The 7403-nt window shown below is 39.5% G+C and overlaps 1 pseudogene; it reads left to right on the top strand.

Moving 5' to 3' along the window:
- Window positions 1-4420: 4420 nt before the first annotated feature.
- Window positions 4421-6845, top strand: LOC101006424 (annotated as a pseudogene).
- The last annotated feature ends 558 nt before the right edge of the window (window positions 6846-7403 follow it).

The following is a 7403-nucleotide window of genomic DNA, read 5'->3' as shown; positions in this document are numbered from 1 at the left end:
GGAGACCCAGTCGAGTTGGGGATGGGGGCACATTTTTGTGAGTTTTACTTCTGGGAAGTCTACCAGGTCCTCACAATAAATATTGGATAATATTATGGGATAATAAAGAAATAGAAACAATATTTGAAGCAATAATGACTGAGAATTTCCCCCAAATTAATACCAAACCACAGATCCAGGAAGCTCAAAATCAAGCAAGATGAATGCCAAAAACATTGCAACTAGACATATCATATTAGATCATAAATATTGTGCTTCTGGCAGCGGGAGGGGAAAAAGGAACCATTTTGAAACACACCAGAGTGTTTGCTCCTTCCTAACAAGGCCTTCCTCAGGAGAAACTATTTTACCAGAGCCCAACTTGCCGGGGCTTTATCATGCCCTCACCTACCTGGGGGAAGTGAAAGACCCAACTCCAGCCTCCTCTAACTATCTTGGCTCACCTAAGAGGAAAAACACCTGAAAAGCACGCGTGAAGTTCACAGTGCAGGGGCACAGGTTCAACAAAAGACTGAGACTAGGCTGGGTGCAGTGGCTCACACTGTAATCCTAGCACTTTGGGAGGCTCAGCGGGCAGATCATCAGAGGTCAGGAGTTTGAGACTAGCCTGGCCGACATGGTGAAACCCTGTCTCTACTAAAAATACAAAAATTAGCCAGGCATGGTAGTGCATGCCTACAATCCCAGCCACTCGGGAAGTTGAGGCAGGAGAATTGCTTGAACCAGGGAGGCAGAGGTTGCAGTGAGCTGAGATTGTGCCACTGTACTCCAGTCTGGGTGACAGAGCAAGACTCTGTCTCAAAAAAAGAGAAAGAAAGAAAGAAAGAAAGAAAGAAAGAAAGAAAGAAGGAAAGAAGGAAAGAAGGAAAGAAGGAAAGAAGGAAAGAGAAAGAAAGAAAGAAAGAAAAGAGAAGGAAAGAGAGAGAGAGAAAGAAAACAATAAAAACTGAGACCTAACTGCAGGGCTATAGAACACTTCCTCTCCCCTGACACCTTACCACTGCATTACTAAAATCCTATTTACTTTACTTTTTTTTTTTTTTGACCCAGTACACCATGTTCACCTTTAACAAAAGCTTAAAAGGCAAAAAACGCTGTTTGAAGAGACTGAATGAGCATCAGAACCAGACTCAGATATGGCAGGAATGTTGGAATTATCTGATTTGGAATTTAAAAAACTATAATTGCTCTCTCCTCCTGCCACCCAAGATGCTGAAAAGAAGGCCAAGGGCAAAAAGGTGGCTCTGGCCCCCTCTGTCGTAAAGAAGCAGGAGGCCAAGAAAGTGGTGAATCCCCTGTTTGAGAAAAAGCCTAAGAATTTTGGCATTGGTCAGGACATCCAGCCTGAAAGGGACCTCACCCGTTTTGTGAAATGGCCCCCCTATATGAGGGCAGAGAGCCATTCCCTATAAGTGGCTGAAAGTGCCTCTTGCGATTAACCAGTTCATCCAGGCCCTGGAACGCCAAACAGCTACTCAGCTGTTTAAGTTGGCCCAGAGACAAAGCAAGAGAAGCAGCAGAGGCTGTTGGCCCTGGCTGAGAAGAAAGCTCCGGGCAAACTGGGCATCCTCACTAAGAGACCACCTGTCCTTTGAGCAGGAATTAACATCGTCACCACCTTGGTGGAGAACAAGAAGGCTCAGCCCGTGGTGATTGCACGGGATGTGGAGCCCATCAAGCTGCTTGTCTTCCTGCCTGCCCTGTGTCATAAAATGGAGGCCCGTTACTGCATTATCCAAAGGAAGGCAAGGCTGGGATGTCTAGTCCACAGGAAGACCTACACCAATGTTGCTTTCACACAGGTTAACTCGGAAAACAAAGGGGCTTTGGCTAAGCTGGTGGAAGCTATCAGGACCAATTACAATGACAGATCTGGTGAGATCCACTGTCAATGGGGAGGCAAGGCCCTGGGTCCCAAGTCTGTGGCTCACATTGCCCATATGGAAAAGGCAAAGGCTAAAGAACTTGCCACCAAAGTGAGTTAAATGTACACTGTTGAGTTTTCTGTACATAAAAATAATTAAAATAATACAAGTTCCCCCAAGAAAACCTATAATCGATAAGCTAAGGGTTTCAATGATAAAAGCAGACAACATGGAATAGACAACATAAACAGAGAGATGGATATTCTAAAAAAAGAATGCTAGAGATACGAAAAGACTGTCACAGAAATGAAGTATGCCTTTGATGGGCTTATTAGAGATTGAATATGACTAAGGAAAGAATCTCTGAGCTTGAGGATATTGCAATAGAAACTTGTAAAACTGAAAAGCAGAGAGAAAAAAGACTGAAAAATCAGAACACAATATTCAAAACTGTGGGACTACTACAAAAAGCATAGCATATACATAATGGGAATATCAGAAGGATAAGAAAGGAACAGAAGCAATATTTGAAGCAATGAAGACTGAGAATTTCCCCAAATTAATGTCAGACACCAAAGCACAGATCCAGGAAGCTCAGAGAACATCAAGCAGGATAAATGCCAAAGAAAAAATTACAACTAGACATATTATATTCAAATTTCAGATGAAGACAAAGAAAAATTTGAAAAGAGCCGGAGAAACAATAATCTGCCTTTCGAGGAACAATGATAAGGATTACATATGACCTCTCCACAGTAACCATGCAAACTAGAAGAGAATGGAGTGAAATATTTAAAAGTACTAAGAGGAAAAAAAAAATTCACCAACCAGCTGGGCGTGGTGGCTCATGCCTATAATCCCAGTACTTTGGGAGGCTGAGGCCGGTGGATCACCTGAGGTCAGGAGTGCGAGACCAGCCTGGCCAACATGGTGAAACCCTGTCTCTACTAAAAATAAAAAAATTAGCTGGGCATGGTGGTGCATGCCTGTAATCCCAGCTATTCGGGAGGCTGAGGCAGGAGAATCGCTTGAACCTGGGAGGCAGAGGTTGCAGTGAGAGATCATGCCACTGCACTCCAGCCTGGCCCACAGAGCAAGACTTTTTCTCAAAGAAAAGAAAAGAACCAACTTACATAATGATAAAAGGGTCAGTATTCTAAGAAGACATAATAATCCTTAATATGTATGCACCTAACAATAGGACATCAAAATACATAAAGTGAAAACTGATAGAATTGCAAGGAGAGATAGATGAACCCACCATTATAGTTGGAGATTTTAACACCCTTGTATCAGAAATGGACAAATACAGCAGACAGAAAATCAGTAAGTACATAGTTGAACTCAACAGCACCATTCATCAACTGGATATAGTTGGTATCTGTAGATTACTTCATCCAATAACAGGAGATTATAGATTCTTCTCAAGCTTCCATGGAACATTCACCAAGACAGACCCATTTAATTTTTAACAAACTAAAAACAATAAAAATCATACAATATCTCCTCTCAGACCACAAGGAAATTAAACTTAGAAATCAATAACAGAAAGATAGCTGGAAAAATCCCCAAATACTTGGAGATTTAACAATTCTAAATAACACACAAGTCAAAAAAGGAATCTCAGGAAAAATTAAAAAATCTTTTGAACTAAATGAAAGGAAAATACAACTTATCAAAATTTGTGGGATGCAGTGAAAGTAGTGCTTAGAAGGAAACTTATAGCATTAAATAAATATATTAGAAAAGAAGAAAAATCTACAGTCAATCATCTAAACTTCCACCTAAGGAAACTAGAAAAAGAAGAACAAATTAAATTCAAAGTAAACAGAGGAAAAGAAATAATAAACATTTGAGCAGTCATCAATGAAATTGAAAACAGGAAGTCAATAGAGAAAGTCAATGAAATCAAAAGCTAGTTTTTTGTAAAGATCAACAAAAGTAATAAGCCTCTAGCCAGGCTAAGAAAAATAGAGAGAGAACACAAATGACTAATATCAGAAATGAAAGAGTACATGACTGAAAGTCCCATATATACTATTAATACATGGATGATAAAGGAATATTATGAACAGTTCTATATCCAGAAATATGATAACCTAGATAAAAAGGGACCAATTTCTTGAAAGACACTATCTGCCAAAACTCACGCAAGAAGAAATAGATGATCTGAATAGGCTTGTGTCTACTACATAAATTGAATCAATAATTAATAACCTTCCAAAACAGAAAGCCCAGGTGGGTTCACTGGTAACTTTACCAAACATTTAAGGAAGAAATTACATTAATTATTTACAATCTCTTCTAGAAATAGAAGCAGAAGTAGTACTTTACTCATTCTGTGAGGCCATACTTATCTTACTACCAAAATCAGACAAAGGCATTACAAGAAAACTACAGATATATCTCTCATGAACATAGATACAAAAATCCTCAACAAAATATTAACAAATTGACAACACCAGGTGGCAAGGTGGTTTGGATCCAGGCTATGAGGTGCTGGGAGCTTCAGTAGAACTTGCTGCCTCTGTTTCTTTAGTGAAAGAGGAACCAATACAGAAGGGTGGAAAATGGCAGAGCTGCAGATGTTACTAGAGGAGGAGATCCTGCCTCACAAGAGGGCACTGATAGAGTTACCAGAACCTGACCCAGGTGGCAAACTACTGTGAAGACAAGAGAAAAGCTTTAGAAGAGACCAAAGCCTACATAACAAGATCTCTAGTTAGTGTCACTTATCAAAAAACTGCAGTGTCTAACAATGTACTCCAGTTGCTGAATATCCAAGCCTTTCAACTTTGAAGAATGGAGTCTTTCATCAATCATATCTCACAGACTGTGGATATTAATAAAGAGAAAGTGGCTCAAAGAGAGTTTGGTATTTGGACAACACATAAAATTACATCAAGAATTCACAAAGTAATAGCGCCTGCAAATATGGAGCGTCTTATAAGGTATGTTCGGATACACATTGCCTACACAGTTCTGAATGATGTGAGCCATGGTGTCAAGCATGTCAATAACCAGCCTGCAAGAATTGGCACACTGCTGGCCAGGCACTGTGGCTCACGCCTGGAATCCCAGCACTTTGGGAGGCCAAGGCGGGTGGATCACCTGAGGTCAGGAGTTTGCGACCAGCCTAGCCAACATGGTGAAACCCTGTCTCTACTAAAAATACAAAAAATTAGCCAGGCGTGGTGGCGGGTGCCTATAATACCAGCTACACAGGAGGCTGAGGCAGGAGAACTGCTTGAACCTGTGAGGTGAAGGTTATAGTGAGCTGAGATCGTGCCACTGCACTCCAGCCTGGGTGACAGAGCAAGACTCTGTCCAAAAAAAAAAAAAAAAAAAAAAAAAAAAAAAAATTGGCACACTGCCAAGAACAAATCCTTCTATCCAAAACCACCAAGTCCTCCCATATGAGGCCAGGAATTACTGGGACAGAATACTCCTTATAAAACCCTGGAACCCATTAAACCCCCAACTGTTTCTAATGACTATATATATGATGCATCCTGCTAGGTTTGGAAGTCATCATAATCCAGGCAGGTCAGCTTCATTAAATCAGAAATCAAGGCACACAATGAAAGTAGTGGAGGAAGGCAAGTCAAGAAAACAGAGGAAGCAGTAGTGTTAGTATTCACATTGCTATACCTACACCTTCACTCCCTATTATTGGATAGTTCAACTCCTCCACCACCGACACCACCAGATAATGTTCTCATGTTTGATGACTTTCCACCTCCACCACCACCCACTCCAGTGGATTATGAAGATGAGGAGGCTGCAGTAGTTCAGTATAATGTTTCATATGCAGATAAGGATATTGCTTGGTCCTCCAATAATTATATTGAGAACATCATTGCAGTGTATGATTATACAAAAGACAAGGGTGATGAGCTGTCATTTATGGAGGATGCAGTCATTTATGTTATAAAGAATGGTGATGGCTTATATGAAGGAGTCTTCAATCAGGTGACTGGTCTGTTCCCTAGGAGCTATGTTGAATCAATCATTCACTATGCTGATTAATTTTTTTTTTTTTTTGCTTTTAAAGTAGATTCTTATTATTACTCAGTCATATTGTGGGACGGTTGTGGTTAACAGAATCATCTTAGTAGGTTTTAAAATGTGCCCATATTTTCAGGACGTGCTGTTTTATTGATATAATTGAATGTCTACCCATAAGCATAAATCTTTGAAGCAGTTTGTGTATTGCTAAACAGCAATTTATACAAGAGGCTGTCCATAACTGATGATGCTTATGTACTTACTCACACATTTTTAACTTTATGACCAGCCTAAATGTTCTGGGGAAGTAGGGTGTAATATTTAACAAATCATGATTTGGATTGTACATGTTTAGGGCAGCTTGGTTACTAATGAATGCTATGTCAGACTACTTAAATGCTAAAGTCAGAAAACTTAGATGCTAGTGCTCATCATTCTTTTTGTTTAGATTCTCTGATTTTAAAAAATACTGTTTGTTTAAAGCATGCATAAAAATATATATTTTGGAATATACTTAAAAGTTCCAAGATGCTTCCAGTTTGTGTAATATTTCCCTGGAGAACTCATACTTAGGTGTCTTAAAATGAATTGAATCACCAAGGTCTCAAAACAAAAGAAGTAAATGGAGGGTTATCTGTAGTGCTGTAATTTGTACCTAAGTTTTTTAAGGAGTGGGATTTACATTATAATTTTTTTTCCACTCATGAGTACATAAGTGAACCAAAGGTTTTTGTTTTTCTTTCACTGATTTTCTTTAAAAAAATAAAAGATAGTGACTTATTGTAGAAATACAGTTCTGTTTTCTCAATATATTGACTTGGAAAAAATTGTAGCCTTATCTCAATTTGTCCCAACAACAATGTGATGAATTTTTATAGGTTCAAAATCTGAGATGACTATTTACAAGTTCATCCACTGAATTCCTTTTCTAAACAAAAATTTTTTTTTTTTTGAGGTAGAGTCTCACTCTGTCACCAGGCTGGAGTGCAGTGGCAAGATCTTGGCTCACTGCAACCTCTGCCTCCTGGGTTCAAGTGTTTCTCCTGCTCCAGCCTCCTGAGTAGCTGGGACTACAGGCGTGCGCCACCACGCCCAGCTAATTTTTGTATTTTTAGTAGAGACAGGGTTTCACCATGTTGGCCAGGAGGGTCTTGATCTCCTGACCTCGTGAGCTGCCCACCTCAGCCTCCCAAAGTGCTGGGATTACAGGTGCAAGCCACCACACTTGGCCTTAAATAAACTTTTAGGGCTTAGAAAATGTGCCAAAGTGTGCACATTCACTTTGTAGGTAAAATTCTTGAAGATTGCCGTATCATTCCTTCAGTTTTACGGTGGACTATGGTATACCAATTCAACGAAAGGCAATTATAAGAATCTTTTACATATTGTAAAACTGGATGCAAATGATTTGTGAATAGGCACTATTTATTCCATTTCCTGATGCTAACAACGTTAAGGTTTTAAAATAAAATAATTGGGAAAGAAGGTGAATCAGGTATTATTCAGTGAACAGAGATATACCTAACCAAC

The sequence above is a fragment of the Papio anubis genome, chromosome 7 (assembly GCF_008728515.1).
Source record: "Papio anubis isolate 15944 chromosome 7, Panubis1.0, whole genome shotgun sequence".
NCBI classification, from domain to species: domain Eukaryota; kingdom Metazoa; phylum Chordata; class Mammalia; order Primates; family Cercopithecidae; genus Papio; species Papio anubis.
This window is presented reverse-complemented; position numbering and strand designations above follow the sequence as displayed.